The sequence below is a fragment of the Stegodyphus dumicola genome, chromosome 1 (assembly GCF_044657685.1).
Source record: "Stegodyphus dumicola isolate Sdum_Otavi_A_Nest chromosome 1, ASM4465768v1".
NCBI classification, from domain to species: domain Eukaryota; kingdom Metazoa; phylum Arthropoda; class Arachnida; order Araneae; family Eresidae; genus Stegodyphus; species Stegodyphus dumicola.
Window position 1 is genome coordinate 239,914,261 of NC_140768.1, and position 27,889 is coordinate 239,942,149.

Sequence of the window (27,889 nt, forward strand, 5' to 3'; positions counted from 1 at the left end):
ATACATATTTGCTGTTTTCACTGTTCGAAAGAGAATCTGCACAAAGGAGTATGCTTTTTTTCAAATCATCCTTCATTCATTAATTGAGAATTCTCAGCAAAATATGAATCGTTTTAACTAATCAAGAACCCAAGAACGTAAGCTGTTTCTTAACTGTTACGATGGGGGAAAATATTATTCTGTAAAGAAAAAGACAAAACAAAAGTATTTTTTAATTTCCTTAACCTGAAATCCTTTTTTGTAACACATTTCTTTCGGCGTGCGTTAATCTATTTTCAACCGAAATATTTCCCATTCTTTCTTTCAAATAAGTCTGAGACAGAAAATTTATACTACAGGTAACTTAATTTTTCCTGAAGTAAATATAATGAATAATACGTATAATGTTCTATGTTTCACACAGAATCAAATATAAAATTTATCAACCAAAGTTTTCACAGTCCGAAAGATGATAAACTATAAAAAAGCAGAAACAATATATAGTGCTCATATTTATAGTAAGCCGAAAATAATGGTATTGTACTTACGATGTGACTTATTTGTCCAATATCACCATTTAAACATTAAGCATACCTTTCCATAGCATAGCACATTAAACATGAAGATTTGTTGAGATATTTTTCGAGCCCAGTATAAAGTAAGTGGACTGAATCTACTTTTTTATTGGTTTATTTGGATAATTTTCGGCTGTATTCAAATCACATATCTCATCTGTTGGTATAAATTAAGTTAAAAACTAATCTGTAAAAACAAATTTTGCACCGTAATTTTGAAGTAAGATGTAAATTTAAATTTAAAATTGGAATAGTCTGGGTTTAAATTGTAAAAAGTAATTACGATTCTCCTGTTTATGACTTACAGTCATTTAAGCTCTGTAAAAATTTTTAAAATAGATATACACACCATACCAAAGCTTTGAATAGAAGAGAGAACAAGAAAATTGCACATTTTAATTCAAGTAAAAAATCCAAATAGACAGATTAATGGTAAAAACATAGAACTGACAGGAAAATGTTAAAAAACATTTAACGGCTCACCTAATTTGATTATATAACTTCCATGATAGCATCTGAACATAATTTATTATTCAATAATAAATATGATAAATATAATAAAAGTACTGAATAGTGTTGTGTTGATGGTATTTGAATCAAGTTAATTACTTTTCTTATTTAAGAAAATATGAATTTTTATTTAATTCTTTGATTTATTAATTTAATGTTTTATTATTTCATTAATTTAATATTTGGTTAGGTAAATTCTTTATTTTTTGGGGAAAAAACCAATGCTTCAATGATACTTTTATTCTTTTTCTTTATTTAAATTTAGTCAAGATTTTTGTGTCCTTGTGAAGGATTAAGGAAAGAAAGCGAATTTTCGCCCAGTCATTCTCTCGGGTTTATGTACTTCCGTAGATCTTTCTAGAAAGAAATTTCTTTGTTTCGGTTGCCCATTAGGACAACTAAGACTAGAACTACACTCCCATTGTGCAAAATTACTTGTTTATTAAAGATTATGGTGCAGTCTAGAAGGTTTTAATTACCACCGTCACGAGCGCACAGCCGCAGGCCGGGGGCTCAACATACCGTGGCAACATACAAAGTGTCCATACCATAAGAGAGGAACAGGCCAGACGAGGTCCACCGGGGAGCAATCCTTCAGTAACGCGTCCTAACGCATTGAACTCTGCGAGATTTTATTGATTATGTGTACAAAGACCATAAAATACTCATTCTTGGGAAGAGGTAATAACGCCAGGGATTCTCAAAACGGCCTTACGTCAATAAAATGACGAGCCACTATAGATAGCCTTATTGACGGTGATGGAACTAGAGAAGAGACCTCCACTTCCTGTGGAATAGCCGCACTTATGCAGCCTACCACCAAGTAACGCGAACCACAAGTGAAACTCACGTCCGTTCAGACATAGGGGGCTCAACACTCAACTCAAGGTTTCAGACCACTCGCGTCATCATTACGGATTGCACATTAGGACAGGAAGTACGTGAAGAAGTGTCTAAGTGTCCGGTTTTGGCCGCCTTTAAATAAGTGGCGCACGTGCAATTTGAGTTATCTGGTCTTTTAGAGTGAAAAGCGGAAATTTGCCTCTACGGAAGGGGCGAAGATCCAGTTTTGTGGTAGCCAGTGTTCCTTGTGAGAAATGAGGGAAAATTCGAGTACGGGTCACTTTTGGACTGACTTTTAGATTTTACACTTCTTGCGAGGAGCTGAATAAAGTGATGTATCTTGTCTTCTAGCAGGGTCTACGTCGGGGAGAGGCAATTATGCTCCCTGGCCGCGTGTTTCGCTAAAATGCGAGAATAGGATTTTGCGTGTCAATCTTCTGAATTATTGAGCGATTTTTTCTTAATATCTAAAGACTTTTTCCTCGGGTCGTGGTAAGTGTTGGTTGCCGTGGAGTGAGTTGCGAAGGGAAAAGAGAGAAGCTACGCATATGCTTCCGACCTTGTGGCTCCTACCTTAACTTCGGGAAAATAAAAGCTCTCGATGTTTAGCATAAAAATGCTTTTGCTCCCATACTAGTAAATCTGTCTGAACTAAGAGAAAGGATGGTTTCGCTTTTTTTTCCTCGTGTTTCCTACCTCTTTTGATGAGAGCTGGCATAGCCGATCGATTAAGCCTAGAGGTTTGTAGCCAGTTAAGCGTTAATACCTACCTACCATGTACTATGAAAAAAGCTGTTATTTAGAATGGAAGCTGTGTTCTCAGAAGAACGTACCTCAATTGACATGCTGCTTTTTGTCATCCATTAGTGGGTTCCACGTGTTGGATATCAGACTCTTGGCCTTAATTCTGCTAATTGCATTGCCATCGTTTTGCCGCTGATGTTGATCCTCGCCTGTTTCTGCATAATGCTTCAAATCATCAAGTTTGGAAGCCCTGACTTTTCTCCGGCGTGTCATGCAACAGTGAGCCTAGTGAATCGTAGCAGCTGAAGAGCCTTTATTCCTTGGCAGACGCATGCTTCAAACCTCGAATGAAACCTTGGTACCGCATTCAGTAGAAAGATAAGTCAATCTATTCTATTCCTTCCACTATTAATTAAAGGACTGGTGATATTAACTGGCGTTTGGCTCTAAAGTAACCTTATTGAAGGAAATTACCTAATTGAACTCTAAATTTAATTTTCTTGAAAAATTCGCTTGTTTTTTCCTTAGTTCTACTGGAGACTTAATTTTAGGCTGAAGCCCTAATAATTAATAATTGAAAATGTAAAATTATTTCTGAATTAATTGTTCGTCCAACTAATGCATACTTAACACCTGAAGGTGAAAAAACGTAATAGTCTATCTTCTGCTTTATAGCTTGTATTGAACAGTGCTAAATATGTCATAGTTGTTAGTTTATACCAAATTTTGAATTAAGTTAATATACTAAATTTACTGGGTAATCTATAACGATGTAATCCTTAAAAGGTATTTCTGTGAGAATTCCTTTTAGAGCTGAGAATATTTAATAAATTTGGAATTAATTTGAAATTTATGTTATGTAATTATTACATTTATCTTTTTGTCCGATCCTTACCTAGCACGGTCCCAGAATTTCAAAACTCACAACGCAATTCTAACTATAATTTAAATTAGTATTTTATCACGGTTTCACCAGATAATATTGTAAACACCAACACTCACAATGTTACATTGGTGCTGTTAGTTTTACATACGGTTACACCTGTCAGTTCTGTGCTTACACCTGTCAGTTCTGTGCCGATATTTTATAACGATACCGCACCAGAAACTGAACAGTAGTATATAACTAGGGAGCAATTTCCTTGGGAAAAAAGAATGCTTTCATATGTATAATTAATGAAGAAAGTGATGTGATGATATCAAGTTTAATCTTTCTGAAATGGTGTCACATTATCCTTCAGATGTAAAGAGTTTCTCAAAGCTCACTTTGAATTTACACAAATAGAGCATTTATTACTCTCTTTTATATAAACATTCTTCTTTATTATTTACCTTCATTACATGAAAATGTTATGTATGATTTCTATGTAATCTTGCAAGTTAAATTCAATTTCTAAACACTAGTCTAATATTCTTAAACATCCGAAAGAATTGTAAACTTCTCTTCAACTTTCAATCCCTAAGCACTAATAACAACAATGTAAACAAAATTAAAAGATTTATTTGAACTTACGCTTGAAGGAACATAAACTAAGATATTAGTAAAATTAATATTCGCTTTATGAGGGCTGGAGAGAGAAGAGTAATAGAAAATTGTTTACAAGTATAAAACTGAAGTTAACAGCACGGCTTTTCTCTAGTGCTACTACTAACGATATTTAAATCGAAAACGAACTTACAAATTCGTAACACAGCTCTAGAAGTAGGCAGCAACAGAAATGTTCCAACACGGCTTGGTGAGACTGCCAAATTTCTCTCCCTCATAAATTTAAGATTCTCACTCCACATATAAACGCAGTTCATTTATTGATTTTAGTGAAATAGATGAAGTGTTAGAAAAGAACAGATTTGGCATGAAACATTATGTCTTCTTTAAAAAACTAATCATTTAAGTAAATGAAGAAGCAATGAGACTTAAAAAACAATGGTAGCAAGTATAATATAATAATCTTTAGAAAAGACACAAGATGTTTTCTAATTAGAGGCTATTCCGCAGCTTTTTCTAAACTTTATTTTATTTGCAGTTTTGCTGTTCTTTTCAGCTTAGCCCTGTTAAGAAATGGAAATTTAATTAGTGTTTAAAAAGGAGAACCAAATTTCTGAAAATATTACAATACAACAATTAATAGCGAGGATTGTGAGTTGTATGAGCTCCCGAGATTTTTCTTTTTCCCATGGAAATGATAAAAAAAGATCAGGATTAATAGATAGTCAAGTAGCAGAAGTGAAGCCGCGTTGTAACAGAAAGTTAATTTGATATATTGGTAGCTCCATTTAATAGAGCTTAATTCAGTTAGCTTAGCTCTCCTTCTGACAAAGTTCCGAAAGCTCTGAAATTAGATATTGGGTTCCTTTTTGGCATTATAAGTTATGTTCTATTTACTGCAAGAAGCAGAGATACTTTAAATTATAACTTTGTTTGCTTCACATCTACGAACAGTAAATACTCACGTATTTCGGTTTTATTTGACTTATTTATTTCAATTAATTATTCTCTGTGTAGGTATAAAATAACCATCACTACTTTAGACGTAATATTAAGTTGCCAATATAGTTGAATGTAAAGGACAGACCTTTATATGTATGTGTGTGTAATGAAAAAACGTAGAGAAATACTAATGTAGGAACACTGAGCCACACTTTGATTTGATTGAAGAACATTGAGACACACTTTAATTTGAAGAACTTTGATTGAGTATAATGTTAATCCATGATGAATAGGAAACTTGGCAGTTGAAGTAGATGAAATTCCATTTTTTATTAAATTCATATTTGTTGCCAAATTTCACTTGTCACTCCAATCGTGCCTATATCCAGAACATTTCCATTTTTAATACTATTGCGATAGGAAGAGAGCACAGCGAAATGGCATCCCAACAGCAACAGAGATACAAACGAAGTACGCATTAATCTAATATTGAAAATTGCCAAAAGAAAGATTCTGGTTTAGGTTACAAATGTTTCAGTTCTCAGAGTTTAGGTTTCGAAGCAACTACGTCATATCAACTAAATGATTAAGCTTTGCGCAAGCTCTGGCATAGATTTATCTAGAAATAGCGCAGTCTAGAAATATTATTATTTTTTTAATAAAGAGGAAATACCCAGATTAAAAATGAGGAATTAAGAGATTGTTATTAAATTAAATTATAAAGCTGATTTACATTCTTTTTATCTTACACACACACACATATATATATATAAAGATAATTCTAATTTAGACGTTTATATCAGTACTCCAGAAATAATAATGACTAAGCTTTATTCTTCTGATGGCTGTGAGATAAAAATATCTATAAAAGTTCAAGCCTCTCAGAAATGCAAAAAATGTGGAAATAGTGGTGGTTATTTGTGTTTTAGAAATCAAATATAAATTCCTACTGAACTACTTCACGTTTTTGGTTAGCTGATCATACAATATATAGCGTGAAATATCTTAACGTTATTCTTTCAAAATTAAAAGTAATTTTTAAAATATATCAACTGGTAATTTTTAATTGAGTAAAAATAACAGTATATATAAACAGCAGATATACTTAAGAATACAGAGTTCTTATAGCCGGTTTTATTTGAGTCATACATTAAATGTTTTGAGAAAAGGAGGGAACGGGAGAACAAAATACAGTTTAAACATTTGAGGTTGTTCGTGTTCATGTTAATTCTTTCATGTCAATTGAATTCTTCTGTTAGAATTCTTAGAATCTAAATTAAGTAGGATTTAAAAAAGAGTGAAAGTGTTGTAGAGACATTAAGATTTTTGGAAGCCGGAGAGATGAAAAATGAGCAAACGCCTTCGCCAGGAATCGAACCACAGACCTTTGGAATACCGGCCCAGCATGCAGAACCACTACAACACGAAGGCACGCTAGGAAGGCGGGAGAAATACCTTATAGTGTGATTTTGGAAGCGCACCGAAGACTGTTTCTTTTGTGAATCACCCATCTATTACCGATCGTGTAGTTTAAGAATCAGTTAGGTTTCACCTTATAAAATTACGTATTAAAGCCAGCCACCATCGTGTAAAATTGTAGAAGGGAAACTTAAGTACTTTGAAAACAACGTTCTAAAATTCTCAAAGATTGCAAATTTTTTCTGTGCACTACTGTATTTCAGTTGTTTTGCAATGATGATATCGTTGCTAGGCAGGAATAATTACAGACCCAGTTGGACCAAGCATTCGAGTAGCACGATTTCGATCAATTTCGTCTACGATTTTTTTATTTTGGTTTATTTGACTATGGCAAAGCATTCGAGGGCTGTTTACCTAATGGCAGAGATGCATTCGTAATGTGATATACAAGTGTGCTGCAATCCCCCTGGCTGATAATAAACGGCCTCATGGTTAACGTAGCACAACCTACACAGATTAAAACAAAAATACAGTTAAAAACATCAAAAAAAATTCCAAATAGTGTTCGGTTTTCATTTATAACGTTCATCAAATCCTTTGGAAATCTATTTTCTGCGGCAGTAGAATTCCTTTATGTTACCATGTTTATCCTTAGCATGTCGCAAGAAAGCGCAGACTTCGATCAAATGTCGTGTATTGCCTTCAGCACTACAAAAATTACGAAGACTAAAATTTTGCAAATTAAATCTTTTCAGGTACACCGGGAAGCGCCTGTGCCCCAGTAATTATTTTACTGTAATCAAAATCACATATCATTCTCATATTTAATCGTTTTATTTCTCTTCTCAGGAATCATGATAGAAATCGTTGATTTAACAATAACAATTCTTTTTTATGTCTGAATATGGAACGCAACCTCCGGAATTGTACACTGGTTATCATAAATTAAGGAAAAATAAAAAAAATCACGATTACTGATAAAGTTACATGTAGAATTTAATGAAACTTACCCACAATATACAACACATAGTAAGGTATCAAATAACATAAAAAGAAATTACCAGACAAATATGGTAGTATAGAAATTAGCACATGTATAAAATGAACAAATCGAAGGTGTCAATTTGCTATAGGAAAATACCTTCAATATGGAATATGATCCCCTCTAGAAGCAATACAGCACATACAGTGATGTGTGATACTTTCAATTATGCGGTCTATCAGTTCCATAGGAAGCGAGAGCGATTGCTCTTGCAAAGCAATTGCAAGCGCAACAAGGGTCTGAGGGGGCAGATTGAGAGCAGCTAGATGTCTCCCTAAAGCATCCCAAATGTGCTCGATGGGATTCAAGTCCGGGGATCGAGCTGGCCACTCCATGCGCATAATTGTTTCCTGTTGAAGATAATCATCTACGATGCAAGCCCTGTGTGGTCTTTCGTTGTCGTCCTGTAACAGAAAAGCATCACCTATTACCCCGGCATATGGGCGCCCATAAACATCAAGGATGTCATCTCTATAAATCTGAGCATTCACGGTTCCCCTTGGAAACACATCGAGGTCTGTGCGCCCACCCAAAGAGATGCCAGCCCAAACACAGACACTGTCCCTTCCGTATGCATCCCTTTCACGGATGTTTGACAGATGATAATGGGTTCTAGGTACTCTCCATATCAAATAAGTAGAGTCCTGAGGCACATACTAATAGGACGTTGATCTTCCTTTCACATCGATGACAGCCTGCATTGTCTGGCGAAACTTTCCATCAGTTTTTGGTAGGTTGCCGCAGGAACTGACTTCCAGGCGTCCTTCACAGTTGTTGTGAGTGCTGGCAGTGAGGACGTTTGATTTGGCTAGCTACCTAATCTGCGTTTTAATTCGTCCCAAATGTATTCTATGGGATTTAGATCGGGATTCTGAGAAGGCCAGTGCAGATTTTGAATACCAATTTCGTCAAATCATGGCTGCACAAGTCTCGATGTGTGAAAGCAGCAGTTATCCTGCTGAAAGAGAAATTGCCTTTCGCCGAAATATTGCCATAGAGATCGGAGAGCAGCATTGTCCAGAATGTCTTCATACATCTCAGAGTTCATGTTTCCGACCTCAGGAATTAAGGTACCCAGGCCAAGCCATGAAAAACACCCCCACACCCCCACCACCGAACTTCATAGTCGTCACAATATATTCCCTTAAGAAGCGTTCGCCGGGCATCCGTGAAACCCAGATGAGTCCATCAGACTGCCAGACTGTAAAGCGAGATTCATCACTCGAAAGAACTTTTTCCATGTGCCTGATCGTAAGGGTGTACTCCTCCTCCATGACAATGCGAGGCCGCATGTGGCTCGGGAGGCCTGGGACACCATCCAGTGACTGGGCTGGGACACACTACCCCATTCACCATAATCCCCAGACCTCGCGCCAACAGATGTACACAATCTAATGACCGTGAGCTTTGCACTATTGCAATTGACGCTTGGCATTCTGAGAAGAGCTGTTCGGCTTGTGAGCGGCTACCCGACCATGGAATCCCAGGTTTTTTAACTCTCCACAAACAGTCCTGTTGCTATCACTAGCGCCTGATGAAGTTTGAAACTCTTGAGTGAATTCAACCAATGAGACCTTACGATTTTTTTACTACCCTTTTCAGAGTTCTACGGCTGACTTTAGTAATTTTTTTCGGTCTTTCATTTCGTTTTTCTGCAGTTTGACTGCTTCGATGTTTCTGCTTCACAATTATATCACTCACAGTAGATTTTGATTTCTATAGAACGCCGAAAATTTCACGAACTGAGTTCCCAAAGAGGTGGCATACTACTAAACTTCAACAATCAACATCACTAAGCTCCTTTGACTTATTAATTATGTCACAAACACATATATATGATCTGACCAACCACTACCAACAATGTATAGCTTTCGGTTACGTATCAAATTACGTCACTTGTCAGATCCAATTCTTTAGGCGTAGTCCGGATACTTTTGATCAGATAGTGTAATTACTCACTCATAATTTTCCAAATTCTTCAATTCTCTCAGAAATTATACATTTCAGAAATTATTCAAATTATATTGTCTTGCTAATCTCTCGAAACACAGAGAGTACTGATTACGATTTTTAATTCTCATAATAGTATGGTTTTACATTATTGCTATTTATCTGATATTTTCAAGATAAATTTGAGTCAAATTGTGCTTTTATTTTCTTGTATTTGTAAATTTTCAGCTTTTTAACTTATTTTTCTAAGAAACTATGTTTTGAATACAATTTTCTGATTCATATACTATTCCAGTCTACAGATCATACATCGACTCTATGCTACAAAATTATCATAAAAGAAAACTGAGGAAACTACTAAATTATCTTGCGTGAAAGCCAAAAATCTAGCTTCATCGGATCCTGTTTTACAAAGCACTTGGTTGCAGAGATTGAATGAATAATATCGTTGTTAATGCAATCCCGTTTAAATGATTTTCTCTACAACATGTATACATAATAATGAACTGTTATCATAAAGGATGTTTATGAATCTGAAAAGCCATAAAATACTTCAATAGGCTAAATTTAGTCTCACCTCTCTGCTTTGAAATTTCTTCTGAACAATCAGACATTTGTATTAAGGCAAACACACCTGTCCGACTAAAAATGATAAAGCGTGATAAATATTCAAAAAGTGAAATAAAGTATTTTTTATAAAAACATGAGTACTTCCTTATTATTACGGTCCACGTTCTACAAACGAAACCAAGCATATCGATAAATCGCTTGCGCAAAACCATCTTCAAATGGATAGTAATCCTGATGACGATCATCTACGGTTTGATTGTGACAAGAAGAGTTCCGAGTAAACCACGTGTTATTACATTTTCGTTTTTTCATCAAAATGTTAACAGTTCATGATCACTCATAATTCTGTCGTCAATATAATATCTCTTGGAATTCTATATGTTACTATATTATCTTAATAATTTTTTAATGTTTGATTTATAGTGAATTGTGGAAGGTTCTTTCTTGACAGAATCATTTTTTCTGGCATTCGAATATGCGAATGGTCGTTAAATATAACTCAATGAAGTCGCACCGTTAGATTACGCAGTTAAATAATTAAGGCAAAGTAACTTGAGGCATTTTCTATAATACACCGTATTTCAAGAAGAATATACTTATTACAAAGTGTTACATTGTCTAAACTATCGATCACTGCACCTCGGCTCGGCTATTGGTGAAACGGATACATAGTCTAGTTTATATTAATAGCCGCTAGATGTCAGTGGTCTTCTAGTTTGCGTGGTAACCGTCACATCTTTAAAATAGCTACTCCGCAGCAAAAATCATTTTGTATTCTCGAGTTTGCGAAGTGCAATTCCGTGATTACAGAGCAAAGACGTTTCAAGTTGAGGTACCAAAGTGATCCTCCGAATGGGTGGAACATTCGCAGGTGGTATCGACAGTTGTAAATATTGGATGTGTATGTAAAGGAAAGAGTCCTGGCCGCCCTCATGTTCCCGACCAAAATGTTGCACGAATTCAAACTTCCTTCCAACCTAGCCCTTCAGAACAAACTCGTCGTGCCAGTCGGAAGTTACAACTGCCTACAACAACAATTTGGCATGTTTTGAGATTTCGGTTGGTTATGAAGCCGTACAAGTTACATTTGTTACAGACTCTGCGTCCTGATGACAAACGCAAACGTGTGGCAATTTTGTAACAAGATTATTGATGTTATTGACAATGAAAAAACTTTCACACAATGCATCGCGTTCAGTGATGAAGCGACTTTTCAAGTTAGTGGTCATGTAAACAAACACAATGTTTGAATTTGGAGCCTACTTAACCCACATGCAGCCATTAAACATGTAAGAGATTCTCCCAAAATCAACGTGTTTTGTGCGATATCCGAATCATCTGTTTACGGCCCTTTCTTCTTTGATGGTGTAGGGTTTATATTTACCCCGCGTCTCGGCCTGTGTGCTTGCCTCGGAGAATGGTTAATCGTTCAACGTGATATCCAAAGTTTGCTGAATTAGCAGCGGTATTGTAAAACGCGGTGAGGTTAGTTACTTTTAGAGAGCCTCGTAGTTAGAGTCTTGTTATTATTTCTTTTCAGGTTCTTATTTTTATTTTACCGCCGGGGCGGCGTATTTTGTGAGCGTCAAGAGCACGCAATTGTAATTTCTTAAGTTGAATAAAAAGGGACTTAAACCCTTAGCAAGACTCTGTCTATTTTCCAGTTTCAACAGTCACCTCTTGGTTGCGTGCAGGTTGGAGGCGCGCAAATCTACATTGGTGCCCGAACTCTTATCGAACTGAAATGGCCGAAAATCGGACGGAAGCCGCGGGACAACACCAAGAAATGGCAAGCCAGTTCGAAGGATTTGGATACCTGGTCCAGACTTTGAGAGCGTCAATCAAGCCAAACGTCAATTTCGACGGAAAAATTCGGTGGCGATATTTCTAGAAGGCCTAGAAAGTCACTTTCAGCTCTACCCTGTGCCTGAAAGACAAAAAGTTACCATCGCCACATCCGCACTAAGAGGACAGGCAGCGCTATGGTGGAAGAATATAGGCAAATTTTTATTAGGGGAATTTGGAAGCCAGACATATACATTTGAAAATTTCAAAAAATCGTTAGTAAAGGCCTTCCCCATAGTGAAAGATCGAGCAAAGCTAGAAGCCGAACTATATAGTTTCTATCAACGGGATATAGAAGAGTTGACGGACTTTATTTTGCGAAAAATTAAGCTGACGGATATGCTGTATGGGAAGAAACCCGACGCGGAGATTATTGAAATAATCTTACCAAGATTGTTACCTGCTGTTCAAGACTACTTCGAAATTAGAAAACCCAAGCACATTGCAGGAGCTCTTCGAATTGGCGGTGAAGTTTCAAAATCGCAGAATAGCGGAAAAAGCTAGAGGGGCATCGTATTCTCAAAGAACCCGAAGGCAATATTCAAATGTGCAAACCAGAAATGCAAACCACTCTTATGGGGGAAAGAGCTATCAAGCTAACTCATCGAAGCTCGAAAGTCAAGGCCCAAAAAGGAAATTCGAAAACAAACGTCCGCGTACCCAGAAGGCAGAAGTTGAAAGGAAAGCTTTAAACGAGTAGAGGGGCCTGTGAAAGCGAGGGTCCAGACCCCGGAAGTTTAAAAAAAAACCCTCAAAAAGACATTTAAATACGGTCATCGTAAAGAACTCACATCTACCAATTATACAAGTCCTGGTTGGCGATGTACCAGTAGAAGCCCTCATCGATACAGGAGCAGAAGGGAATTTTATGAGTGAAACTTCTTCAAAAAGAATTTTTATAGGTTACGATTATTTAAAACCAAAAATACGGAAATTATAGCGGCGCAAGGAAAAACCTGTCACTGCATCGGGAAATTATCATTAAACATACAGGTAAAGGAGGAAAGCCTCAAAGTATTAATTTTTATAGTGAAGAATCTGCAAAATCCTATTATTTTAGGTATGGAGTTTTTAAGGGCCGCGAGGGCCAAATTGAATTTTCAAGACAGTTCCGTTGTGCTGGAGATGGACCAGAGGGTGGTGGAACTTGTGGAACAACCGCAAGTGGACCTTAGCCATCTGAATGACTATGAAAGTCAAGCCATCCAGCAAGTGGTGAGTAATTTTTCTAACTTGTTTTCAGAAAAACCTGGTAGTTTTCAAATAGTTACGCATCAGATACAATTAACTGCCGAAAAACCTTTGTAGGACTAAACCATATCGTTATGACAAACAAAAAGACGTAATCATCGAAGAACATATTCAGGAGATGTTAAAGAATAAAATATTAACGCCCATAAATAGTGAGTACGCGAGTCCAGTCGTACTATGTAGGAAAAAGAACGAGTTTCCTACTTCGGATAAAAGGGCTTGGAGGTTTGCTATCGATTACAGAAAACTAAGTAGTATTACTAAATTCCCAGTTTACCCTTTGCCGGTTATAGAGGAAATTATTAGAAAGATCAAATCTACAAGATACATGTCTACTTTGGACTTAACGTCTGGCTACTATCAAATAGCTATGAGACCCGAAGACATACATAAAACCGCGTTTATAACAAAATCGGAAACTTATGCATTTTTACGCATGCCCTTTGGGTTGTGTGGGGCCCCATCAACATTCCAGAGAACTATGGACATTGTTCTAAAGCCTGTCCTAGGAAAATCAACTTTAATCTATCTAGATGATATAATTATAACGAGTAGTACGTTGGAACAACACATTAAAGATCTAGAAGAAGTTTTTAAATTATTAAAAGAGGCCGGTCTTACAATTAACGCCTCAAAATGCAAGTTCGCAACTAAAGAACTTAAATATCTCGGTTATAAAATTTCGCAAAAGGGTATAGAAACGCAAGATTCAAAAATAAAAGCTATTAAGAATTTCCCACCGCCCAACACCGCCAAGAAACTTTCGTCTTTCCTTGGACTATGTTCTTACTATCGATCTTTCATAAAAGATTTCGCTAATATTGTTGAACCACTCTTAGTAATCAAAAGAAAAAAGAGTAAATTTACGTGGACAGCGGAAGCGAACACAGCTTTTGAAAGATTAAAAGAAGCGCTTATTAATGCCCCTGTTTTAAAATTCCCTGAGGGGGACGAAAACCTGGAAATTGCGGCAGATGCATCAGACTATGCGGTGGATGCGGTTCTTATGCAAAATAACCATCCGCTGGCATTTTTTAGTAAAACATTGAATCAAACACAAAGGAATTATACAGCTACAGAAAGAGAAACATTAGCCGTATTAATGGCTGTACACAAATTTCGAGTTTATTTCGGCAAATCGCCAGTAACAGTCTTTTCGGATCATGCGGCTGTTGGTAGACTTTACTCGGGAAAAAACCTAACGCCCAGGTTAATAAGATGGGCTTTAAAACTCCAAGAATATAATATCACAATAAAATATAAACCGGGTAAGGAAAACAATGTAGCTGACGCACTTTCTCGTATAAAACTGGACGATGAAGGTAATGAACTTAAATGCGCTGTGTTGACTTCAAAAATTTTAGATTCTAGAGATACGGTTATTACTGAACTGAAAGCTGATCCTGAATTTGGAAATATCTATGTTTATTTGAAAGACCCCGAAGGCTTTGAGCATACAGATATCGATGCGATAAGAAATAGAGCAAAAAACTATGAAATAATAGATAATTTATTATTCTATACGAAAACAACGAACGAAAATCTTGAGTATAAGCCAGTCATCCCAGCCTCGCTTCGATTAAGCATTTTGAAGGAGTTGCACGAAAAAAAAACAGCGGGCCACCTCGGGGTCAGAAAGACTTTAAAAAGGGTACGCGAGGCGGTATATTTCCCGCAATTATACAAAATAGTAACGGCGTATGTCAGGTCCTGCAATCAATGTCAGTTAATAAATGATATTAATTACAGCCAGGCCGGGTACTTAAATAGCATTCGCGCTACATTTCCGAATGAAATTTTAGGCATACATCTCCTTGGTCCCTTCCCCCAGAGCGAGTTAAATAAAAATTGTTTTCTTTTAGTAATAGTAGATCATTTTTCAAAATGGATAGAAATTGTTCCACTTAAACGCGCGTCAGCCAAAACAGTCGCAGATGCATTCTTACACAGATACATTTTAAAATACGGTGCACCGATAAAAGTCATTAGCGATAACGGAAAACAATTCATTAGTCAAATATTTGAAAACATATGCAATGGACTTAATATACGCCATATCAAAATGGTTCCGTATAGACCACAGGCTATCATAGCAGAAAGAGTTAATAAAAACATTGTAAAAATAATTCGCAGTTACGTTAGCACACATCACAAGCGCTGGGATGGCTACATAAATGAATTAGCTTATGCTTTAAGAACGGCAAATCACGATACTACGGGAAAAAGTCCAGCAGAATTATTTTTAGGCCGAACGTTAATTACGCCTTTAGATTAATTATTCTTTTTGCAACAAGGAAAGCAAAAGTTTAAACAGAAAGATGTGCAAAAACTTATTGATCAGGCGCTTAAAAGCTCGGATACGGCAAGAAATAAGCAAAAAGTGTATTACTATAGAAAACGCCGTGAAGCAGATTTTAAAGTTGGGGATAAAGTATTGAAGCGGAAATTTTCTTTATCAAGTGCCCCAGACAATTTTACTGCAAAGTTAGCTCCAAAATTTGAAGGTCCCTATGTAATTCAGAAAATCAAAGGAGTCGTATTGTACCTTAAGAACGAGAGAGGGGAAATCTGTAAAGCAAGTCCCGACCAGGTGTAAAAATACTATAATCCAAATGAATTTGAAATCCTTAAAAATTTCTTGCAGGACTCAAGTCTAAAAGAAGTAGAAGGTCCAGAAATAACGACAACTGTTCCACCACCCAAGAAGCAGAGAACTGAAGAGAGACCTAGCCCTTCTACAACCCAGACGACGGTACCAAAAAGAAAAAATGTAAACTTTCAAACTCCAGCATTTAAGAAAAACAAGAATGCAGATCCACCGCGTAAAGAAACCTCGGTAAAGAGGAAAACACCACCTACAACGTATCGAAGTAGAAATTATACATCAAGGAGAACGCTCCCAGGGCCAGTGAGTCAGGTGCAAGCAAGGCCGCCGTTCCGGAAACTGAAAAGACAGCAGGAGGAACGAAAATACCAGGAACAATAGAAGAAATTCAAGGACTCCAGACCGGAGAACGTAAAGACCAGCCGTCCAATGGAAAAACGAAAACGACAACAACCCGACGATTACTCCGCCAAGAGGCCAGCATGCAGAGGACGCAAGAGAAAAACTAATGTGGACGACACTCGGAGGTCAGTAAGGAGAAGATTGACGTCCATGAAACCTATAACGTGGGAACAATTTTGCCAGAAAAGAATGGCGGAGTTTCAATCATCGAAAACTCAAAGATAAGTTAAAATCTTCTATAATTTTTTTTTCTTTTGTTCCGAAATATTATGCATAAGTGTGAAGTTCTAGGTTTTCACGAAAGTCAATATGTCTCGGTTGAGACTTAGTTTTGTTTTACTTTATTTAGCTAAGGCAAAAGTATTATTTTCTTGAAGTATAAAAGCTAAGAACAAGCATTTTCTGTTGGTCGAAAGACTAAATCTGTTATGTTAAAGCCAAAATTTGGCCGAAGATAAAAATAACTTCGTATTCTTGTATTAATAAGAATTTTAGTTTCAGTGCCGCCAGCTTGGCGAAGAATGAGTAAAGTAAAAATTTATTTTCTCTTATTCATTTTATGGTAAATTGTAAAAATCATATGTATTAAAATTTTGTAAATGTACGTAAATACTTGAATGTTATGTAAAAGTAGAATTTAGTCTAGAAGCATAAAATTTTAGATGCTAAAAGTAAAATGCTCAAAAGCAATGAATTCAAAATTTAAGTATTAAACTGTAGATAAAATCAGGCTTTAGAGCGAAAGCCTGCATGTCTAAAGGTGAATGAGGGGGAAGTTAGAATGAATGTGTTTTGTAGGGATCTCCACCTACACATGAATTTTTAAGAATGTTAAAGTAGCTCATCGAGTTGTAGAATATCGAGTAAGGTGCGTCTATTTGGTCGTTGAATTCTAACAAATCATGGTGGTTAGGGGAAGTGTTGTAAGACTAAAACACGAATATTCCCGTTTGACACCACACATGGTGGAGAGCCAGGGTAAAGTTAAATTAATGTTTGAATAATTGAATGAATGTGAATTAAGCAGTAACTAAGGAAAACGAATCGTTTAGAAACAAAAATTTATTCAGTGTCAAGAAAATGTAAATTATAATGTATTTAGAAAGATACTGATACTTATTCCTTCCAGATGCTGGAAGGAAAAGAACAAGATTGATTGATGAAGTCCAGGAAAAGTTGCTGTAAGAAGAGAGATTTATATAAGTATCGACAGAAATTTAGTATACATTTTGTTACATAAGATTTTTTTTTTTTTTTTTTTTTTTTTTTGTGTGTGTGTGTGTGTGTAAACGAGGCTCTTGAGAGTTAGTTCAGAATTATAGAAACTTTACAACAGGTCGTCTGTAGGACCTGCTTCCAAGTTTTCCAAATTCTGGCAGCTGCAAATGTAGGGTTTATATTTATTTTAACTAACATTTATTTTAAGTTTAAACTATCTTTCCTGTCAAGCCTTACTTTCCCCTGGAACTGCCAATGCCAGAGTATGTAAATTTTAGTAGAACGCGCAAGGATTCAAATTATCAGCGGAAGTATTCTGAGTTAAATAGAAAGGAAACGAGTTCAAGATGTGCTGTTCGTACTTCACGAGCGCGGAGAGGCGCGCAACTCTACAATGGAAACGCGGTTGACGGTCAGCAGTATCTCGCTATGTTACAAAACTGGTTGTTTCCGAGGCTGCACGAAGGCAACTTCATTTTTCAGGAAGACGGGCTCCCCGCTCACTGGTGTCGCCAACTGCGTGATTATCTGAATGAAACTCTAATGAACCGTTGGATTGGTCGTCAAAGAGCTGGCGACTTAGCACGTGGCCTTCGAGATTAGATGGCCTGGTCAGCTGCAGAATCACGTGATTTGACGTCACGTAAGGCGTCTGAACTTTCACCCTTCGCACTGCATTGTGTGGACACTGCAAGCGAAGACTTCTTATTACGTTGATTGCGTGCTGTATATTTTTATTATTCGTGTCTTTTTTATTGCTAAATTTAAGTAATGTTGTTAAGGATATTTTCGTTTTTAAATTGAGATTACTAGTTAACTTATTTGTTAACAAGAATAACGATCGACGTCTACGTAGAGCTGTCTTCATCATGCCTGCACGATGTTGCGTTCCAGCATGCAAATCCAATTACGATGGCACTAATGAATATGAATCAGTATTCAAATTTCCAAAAGATACAGTAAAACGGGATTTATGGATCAAAAACATTCCAAGGAAAAATTTTATTTCAAGTGATCGCAGCGTTGTCTGTGAAAAACATTTCGAAAAGATGATATTATTCGATATGATTATTTACCAACAAACGAAGGTACTTTTATTCAGATGTGTAGAGGGCATCCTAAATTAAATAATGATGCTTACCCATGCATATTTTCTGGTTGTCCAAAATACTTATCTGAAAGTCCAACCCCTCAGAGGATGAGCAGGGAGGAAAAAAGAGCTAAGATGGAGAAGCATATTTTTAATGAATTTTTGAGAAAGGACAAAATAACATCATTTGAGGATTTTTCTTCTATATTACCAAATAAATTAAATATTTCAGATACTTCAAATTTTATTTTACACAAATCTGCTGCTGGTATTTATATTTTATTGCTCAGTTTTCATTCATATCCTAAAATTGAGAAAAGTATCTTTGTATCGCTTCATATAGATACAGCAGTTTATCTAGGAGATAAAGTTGTTCCAGTTGAAAGTAAAGAATAACCAGTAAAAAAGTTGGACAGCATTCTTTACTGGTCAAACTTACCGAGATATATGTACAAAACATTAACATGTTTGATGTTCATGAAACTTGTTTAATGTGTGGAATTCCCTTTTCTAGCAGATTAAAAAAAAATAATGAGTACCATTTCAAATATTTGTTTAAACAATTATACTAAAGTACTTTTTAAAAATAGTATACTAAATATGATGCAGTTTAAATATATTTTCAATAATGTATCTTTTACATTTAAATTTATTAATCCTTTTGCTGTTTCCTTATTATTTGATAATACTTCATAATTTTTCAAAATGAATTATCAATTGCGATTAATTATTGCTTCAGTATACTAGTACAACTTGCACAGTATTTGCTAATTAGACAGAAATGATGGTTTGTTCTATGTATAGTTGTTTTGAGGTTTTCGTTGGCAAATTTATTGATTTTACGCTTTTGTGAAACATTATATGGATGGCTTTTATTTGTAAATATATTATTTATTATGCATCTACGTATAACTAATAATGTAAATATTATTAAATGATGTAAATATTCTTATAATTATTGCTATAGATATAATATACATATAAATATGCGAATTATTGCTATAGATATAATATACATATAAATATGCGAAAATTATTCGTTTTCTATAATGTTGCAGCAAAATTGTAATTTATTTAATTTACAAAGTTTTGAGATTTAAATTTTTTCTGTGGCTTTTCTGTTCATTTTATTAGATAGTAATTTAAATGAATTAAAAATACATTTGCATAATGTTTGGAAGCTCTGAAATATTTATAGTTTTAAGGAAAAATTATTTTTTTATGTCTTTTAATTTGCTAAATTATATTTACTTTTGTTACTGAATTATTTATGTTTCTAAATCTTTTCATTCCTTTCATTCCTCTCCTTCTCAAACTGTAAAGACACTTTTATGTTAATAAATAACAGCCTTTTTATTTATTTATTTCAAAACTTTCTTTTTTGAGTGTATCCTAACAAATTATTACAAGACAGTGTAAAAAAAAAAAAAATGCACAAGATAACCTAAAACATGGCATAGAAAATTTCGTGAATATTTCTTAAAAAATAATATTTATTAAGTTATTAATCTTAACTGCAAATGAATATACGACCTTTTATATACGTTTTCAAGTCTCTGGAAATTTAATTATTATGCATTATTAAAAACAAAACACTCTAAACATCGAACGAAACGCTCGCATTCAAATCTGAAGCAAAGAAAGTCACGGAAGGATCGGACGCCTTTCGTGACGTCACTCGTAGCTAACCAGGCCATGTTATCTCGAAGGCCACGCTTAGCATGCCTCATCTGGCCTCCACGCTCACCGGATTTGACACCCTGTGACTTCTTCTTGTGGAGTTTCATTAAAGACAACGTTTATGTACCACCACTCCCACAGAACCTCGAAGAGGTGTAAAACTGGATCCGTACTGTCATAACATCAGTGATGACAGACATGCTTAACCGAGTATGGGAGGAATTTGAGTATCGATGTGATATTGTTCGTGTCGCTGACGGAGGTCATATTGAGCATCTGTAACATCTGTAATCTGAACTTGAGTGGTTCGTACATATGTGTGTAAAGTTTCATATTCGTATGTCATACAGTTTAATAAATATATGCTTTCGAAATACGTATATTCTTTTTGAAACACGCATTACATTCTTCTTATTACCCTTTACACTTCCGGAATGAAGGGTTATGGAAAACGTATAGGACTCATTGCAGAAATTACGCATATTACCTGGAAACGAACGAATTAACAACTTGTTTTGACCAGGGCTTTCTTGATGATATAACACATTTAATGAATTAGTAATGTGCATGCTATATAAAACGTGTTTTAGATCTTTTAGGAAGTTTTAACAAGTTCCATGAAACTTGCTGCACGATAATTGAAAACATTTATTTCTGTTTCATCTCAGTGTGTTTTTTATAAAATACGTCTGATTGCAGAAGGAATTTTCTTTGAAGTTAATTGTTTTCTTTGTTCTAATAAATATCTGAGCCTTGAATCCGATACCTGAGCAAAGAAAAGAAATATATTTTTTCCTGTTTCGGGGGAGCGGAAACAATTCAAGACTTGAAATGATTAATACAGCATACGAGGATCAAACATTAACAAAGACCAATATTTGTCGCTAGGACGGACAATTTCGTGATAGCCGCAAAGATGTTGATGAGAACATGACGCAATGATGTTTTCTCAGAAGCTGTTGCCCTTTGAGTCGTAGACGAATACGGAAAAGTTCGACAGTTGCTGAAAAAGCATTATTTATACCTACGAATGATATTAACATGAGTAATTAAGAGATGTTGATGAGATTAATATTAGTAGAGGCACTGCTCACAAAGCCTGCACTGGAAGATCTGGGAAAAATGCATCTTTGTTTTGTTCTTCATGCTTCGACAGCAGCAAACAAAGAAGATTGAATTTCTGCATGCCATGAATATTATGTAGAGAACATTAATGACAGTTAATTACACAATTTGTGACAGGAGATGAAATATAATACTTTCCATAAAGCAAGCATAATCCTGCGACAAATGGGAAACACCTGGTACAACATAAGACCTAAAAATTCTCAATCGAATATCTGATTTCAGTTGGATGACAATGCACTGTCGCACAATTCCATTCTCGTCAAGCATCTTATACCAAAAGAGTGTCGCACTTTCCTTGTTCATCCAATTTACCACCTGCAGATTATTTTTTCTACTTACCTCAAAGTACATTATTTAATAGCATTGAAAAGATTCAGAAATTGATAATAGAGATTAAAAAATAAGTTCTACGAAGGAATCAAACAATTTCATGAACATGAAAAGCGTTTTGCAGATGTACTAAGACTTTACATTAAAACTAGAAAGTATAATTTATTGTTTTATTAACTTTCGATTTGACATGAACATAGACCTATGCTTTTATAGATTACTGTGATAGTTTAAAAACTGCATTTTTACGAAAACGTTGATAAGAATACAGAAATTTCTGTTAAGTAATGTACAAATAAAGTAAAACGTATTTTCAATTCTGGTGTGCGTTTATGTGCATCTGAAATTTACGTAATCTGTTTTAATAATAATTCGTCTTTTTATAGCTACTTCAATATTGTATTACTTTATTGCATGCTAATCTAAAACATGACAATTATTACAGGTCAATAGCATATGACGGTGTCCGCCGGAAACATCGCGGCAAAAACAACGCGGACGAAAACGTCATGGAGAAAACAACGCAAGGCGAAAACGTCGTGCTACAAAACATCATGGGAGAAAATAAAACAAAGAGCATACATCGCAGTTTTAAAACATCGTGGTACAAAATATCGTCGTAGAGAATAAAGCGGTTCTAAAACTTCGCAGTTTAAAAAAATCGTCGTCAAAAATATCGTGGAAAAAAAAATAAAGTACCTACAAATCATTCGCATGACTATAACATCGCTGACATGCACGTTTTCCAGTCTTTAATAATAGTAAATGGATATATTCGCATAATCATTTGTGAGAGCAAGATGGAAAGAAGGACAAATTTTACTTTCATATTTTTGTTAAGTAATAAATATTTGCTAAAAATATAAAATGGAAACATATGCATAGAAAAATTAATGCAACTTATAGCACTTAATAGAATTTTAAACTGACATAGTTAATTAACAAAGGTCATTAATAAATAATTTTTTATAAAGTTTTACTGGTAATTTTTCATGAAACGTATAATCTAATAAGGAATAGAATCTGAAAGATAAATAACTAGATGACCGTATCTATAAAAAATTGCTAATTATGAGATTATTTTCTTCACTTTTGCTGTTCTGATACTCTTATACTGGAAAACATTTCTTGTTTTGTTTAAATTTCTTGTTCTGTCTTCTTAAAAAATAATTAGTTAATAAAAATGTGAAAGTAAAAATTATCCTTCTTTCCATCTTGCACTCACAAATCATTATACTTTATTTTTTACCACGATATTTTCGACGACGATGTTGTTAAACTGCGAAGTTTTTGAACCGCTTTATTTTCGACGATATTTTGTACCACGATGTTTTAGAACTGCAATGTTTTCCCTTTTCTTTATTTTCTCCTACAATGTTTTGTACCACGACGTTTTCGCCTTGCGATGTTTCCTCCACGACGTTTTCATCCGTGATGTTTTCGGCTGTAACCCATATGACATACTATTGCTACTTAATATAACTCTTTACACTGTATATAATATATTAATATCATTTGGCATTAAAAATGAACAAATATAGATTTATATATGTTTTATAGTTGTAAATGTACCATACACCAGGATTTGCCAAAATTCTAATGCAGTCATGAAATACCTAACTTAATGTAATTTTTTTTTTAGTGTTCTAAGCAGTGCTTATTTTTAATGGATGGCTTTTAACGGTCTTAAAACTTTTAACTCCGCTTTATTCCTAGGTGTACTTAAATTAAAACAAATATAGTATTTAGGAGCTTGATATTTTCGGTAATATTACATTTGTAAAAAATACTTTTATTAGCTAGAGAAAAGAATTTTTTATTTAATTTTCTTTTTATAAAGTTTACTCTTTTCTTTCCAAAACTGCGTGAAAAAAGATTCAAATTTGATAAACTTTGTTACTCATTTTAACTTACATTCAGGATAGTATTAAGAAAACAATCAGGATCATAGCAGTGCTATGCCAAAGCAGAATTTTAAATCCAACAAACTGATGGTTCTTTCTTTAGGCTTTCGCTAAAGATTGAAGCTCTACCGTTAAATAGTTTTTGAAAATTTTAAGTGGATACTTCGAAGTTTAACAGAAAGGATATATCTTGTAAAGCTTCGAAAATATTTGAATATATAGTAATTTAAATAATAATTATAATAACTTTAGTATATTACTACACTCGTCATTATTTAAAATTAATTTTACCTCTGTCAAAACTATTTGTTTTATTCTTGATACTATAAAGCCAGTAATGTACGACATCGACGCTCCAAGTTTAACACTTTCGTCAAAAGTCGAATTAAGGTTTTCCGTGTATTTTTACTTCCTTGTACGAAGTAAAAAGGAAGCATTGTAATCGCGAAAAGTTTCAGGCAGCATATTTCAACTAAAATATCCATTTTGACCCTATCGAATGCAATTTAACGACGTTATTGCGTGATATCTGTACGTAAGGACAGAATAAAAGACTCGTTTCATCCAAAAAAATTATAAAACTGTTTTAAAATTAATTCTGAAGAGAATTTTTCGTGGCGTCTGTACGAACGTATGCACGTACGTACGTATCTCGCACAACCCAAAAACGAGTAGCCTCAGAACGTTGAAATTTTGTATATACGACTGCTATAACATGTAGATGTGCACCTCGTATTTTGGTTGCAATCGGCCGCACCAAACGTATATAAATATATTTATATATATATATATATATATCCACTCTGTTACCCGTCTCAGTGATCTCAGTTTCTTTACTCTTATATGTTTGCAAATTGTACATTTTTTTCTTTAAAAACAATTGAATTATGTTGTTTTTATCTTCCGGTTAAGGTTTTTATGTCTTTAGTAAATCTGTATGCAATATTTGTGGAATTATCAACAATTTTAAAGTTGTTTAAGTGCTGATAAGCCCTTTTTATGGTCCCCATTGATTGTTTACATTTCAAACAGCAGACTAGTGGATTTGTTGCCAATCTAGAGAAACTTAGCTGGGCAACAACACAGATAACGCCTTCATTTATTATTGCCAATTAAATCATGCTTAATCCTTTCTGGGATTTTTTCGAGGAAATATGTGTTTAAGATTTACTCCGTAATTTTTAATATAGATATTTTGAGTTTTTATGTATTTTTGCCTTCTCGCGAAGTGAGAACTGAATTAATTGAATGAGAAATACTCAATCGTCTGTGAAAAACTGTTTCTTTTTTGTTTTGTTTGCTTAATTTCTTTTATACATCATTCTAGCTTTATTATAGTATTTGAATAGAACATGTAGCAACGATTAGATAATTCCATTCTTTAAATGATATAAATTTTGTGCATTATGAGTTATAATATGAACGAAATATAATACTGTTAAGTGAATCTAGCGCCGGAGTATCGCTATGGTAAACAAATACTAGAGTGAATTTTAAAGAATGTATTTATTCTATTGTGGTTTATGCGCTGTCGGCGAAGTATATTTAATTCAATCCAATAAGTTTAAATTAAATGCAAGAAAAAATGCGTATAATTTAATATTCCGTACAAGGACGTCATGTGGTGTACACATCAGATTTGTTTGTACTTGCATCTCAGAGAATATACATATATATGTATTTTTTATTTTTGAGTTGAATACAATAAAAAAAAAGTTACTTTCATTTTGTTGAAAACACAAATTATACATATTCTCAGTTTTAGAATAATGCAAACTAGATGCTATCTTTTAAAAAAAAGAAGCATTTCAAATTTTGTATTTAATTTTAACTTTCACATGAAAGCCTAGTTATATACATCTTATTGCAATAAATGTATATGACGCAATACGTTATACATTTAACTGAGATGAAAGGCAATAATACTAATAGTTTCCATAGTGTTAATTGAACTAAATAGTTTTAGTGCTCTCCTATACTGATTGTTCCACACGCAATAACTATCATGCTTACTGATGCAATTGTGTTAATTAAAATTTTAAAAAATCATATATTACGTTTTAATACAGATCAGCATTAGTATACAATACCGTCTCAGAATTTTTATTTCTGCATAAGCTTTTTCAATATTGCAGTATTTTATTGTTTTTTTATATATTGAAATAATACAGCTTCATTTATTACTTATTATTTTTATAGAAAACAAAGCTTTCTGTCCTCAACAATATTCTGTATGTTATAAATTCTTCATTTAATATAGTTTTCAAAAATAATTTTTTTCATATTTTATTACATTTATTAAATTCTCAAAATTTATTCAGATGGAAATATTAAACGTTATTATGAAACTAACGATAAAAAATAAATATTAGAACCATTATTATAATTTATGATGACACAATTAACATTTATTATGAAATAATACTTTTCTTACATTTACGTAATTAGTTCAATGAATTTATACTTTAATAAGTTAAAAAGGTACTTACTTTAATCCTTTTTCTTCAATCTTTTTCTTTAATCTTTTCTTTTTCTTCAATACAAAGTGCACGGGGCTTAGAACGTCAGAATGCTAAAGACGTACCAAAGTAAGTTCACAGAAAGCGAAAACAGTTAAAAATATAAAACGCTTCTCTGCGTATTTACGAGTTAATAAAGTCTTCTGTTATTTTTCTTTAGTTATGCGAAGAGATATATTAGATAGATTAAAAACCCAAGAAATCACAGTTTTTAATGAAGCTTTTCTAAAGATGATTGATTTGATAATGTGATGAGATAAAATCAATACATTCAGATTATAGGATATGAATAAAAAATCAGTTTATAGTAATCAAGCTTAGTAGAAGGAAAAAACTCTTAAAAACTATCGGCCCATATAAAGAATCATTGCAATATGTTCCACAAAATAACAGTTTTCGACGATTCTTCTCTACCATTAATAAATTTCACTCTGCGATTATAAATTACACTCCGATAAGATTTGCGAAAGTTTATTATTTTTTGCTAAAGTTGCCAAAACTTAAGAATCACGAGAAAAAGTAGTTGAAACTAATTCTATGGTGCTACTACGAGAACAACAAAAGAAAGAAAACTTTTTCGTCTAGACAGATGCAATAGTGTTATGGCAAACAGATGCTACGGAAGCTATCCCGTACAAACAGAGTCAGACAAAATTTTTCCAGAAATTGGAGATAAAAAATCAGGACCTCCTTATTACTTTGTCCATCCGTGTAGACTGTGATGATGATAGGAGACTAGCAGTGGAGTTTGCTCTTCTGTAGGAGGAACTAGCGCGCATGCGTGGCTTGTCTGTCAGGTGGGCGAAATAAGAGGGATGGTAAGTGGTTATTCGTATTGTTTTCACGAAAAGAATTCGTGCTTCGTAGGAAAGGAAGATCTTTATAAATCGCACGGTTTCTCCTTTCACGCATACGCATAAAATCTTTAAAGAGGCGACTGAAATTCTACGATTATATTTATCTTTGCATTTGTCCTTTTAAAATTGAAAGAATTTGGGGTAAGGTAAAGAATTTCGTTCAGTGGATAGCAATATAACCAGAACTGTGACATTCCAAAACTTACTGCGGCTATATAAAACGTATCATTGCGTAAAACAGGAATAGAAATGGTAACGAACATTATGTAAAACAGGAATAGAAATTGTAACGAACATTATGTAAAGCAGGAATGTAACAATTACTTTTAAGTTTAACAGACAAATTGTGCAAGAAAGGCATTGCCAGAATTTATTAAGTAATTAAAGTATTCTGTAGGCAACAATACATTGCAATTCTTCGACTAAGTAAAATTACGAAAAATATACTGTATTATAGAGTTATACTTTTGAAAGTAATATTCTGACATTCCAATTTAATCCGCAAAATTCGAGCGAGAAACATGGGAATGCATTAATTCTTAAATTTAACAGAATAGCATTCTGTCATAAGCTGATAGAAATAAGAATTGTTCATTTTCCTAGCACTAATATTACATCAATTCCAAGAAATTTCCTTCCACCTTACTGCATGCCTTCGTTATGTAATTAAAAAAGCAATCGGAGGGCCCGGAATTAGAATCTCGGAGAGAACATTGCTCTGTTTTGATATTTTCTGCATTGACAAACCTAATGAATCTGCAGAAATAGCTTCTAAACCTCATTAATATTATTTTTAAGCGTTTGTTGCAATAAATATTAATTCAAAGAGCAGGGAATCAGTGTTAGCAAGTTAATAATGAGAAATAATTGAATACAAGTTTTTGAAGAAAGTGTATGAGCAGGGAAATGAAGGCAAGTTAAAATGTTTTCTGGCCATTGCATTGTTAACGATGACCTTTTTACTATCAAAATTATAGCTATCAAGGTGGTTTATAATGAG

At 34.2% G+C, this 27,889-nt stretch overlaps 1 protein-coding gene across 1 annotated transcript in view; it reads right to left on the reverse strand.

The window, feature by feature from the left end:
• The window catches only part of LOC118193378 (synaptotagmin-5-like), a 677,594-nt gene extending 650,874 nt beyond the window's left edge, over nt 1–26,720 (reverse strand). Inside the window, exon 1 of the mRNA XM_085826718.1 lies at nt 26,003–26,720. The gene's annotated coding sequence lies outside the window, so the exon portion shown is untranslated. The remainder of the gene's footprint in view (nt 1–26,002) is intronic.
• Nucleotides 26,721–27,889: the final 1,169 nt, after the last annotated feature.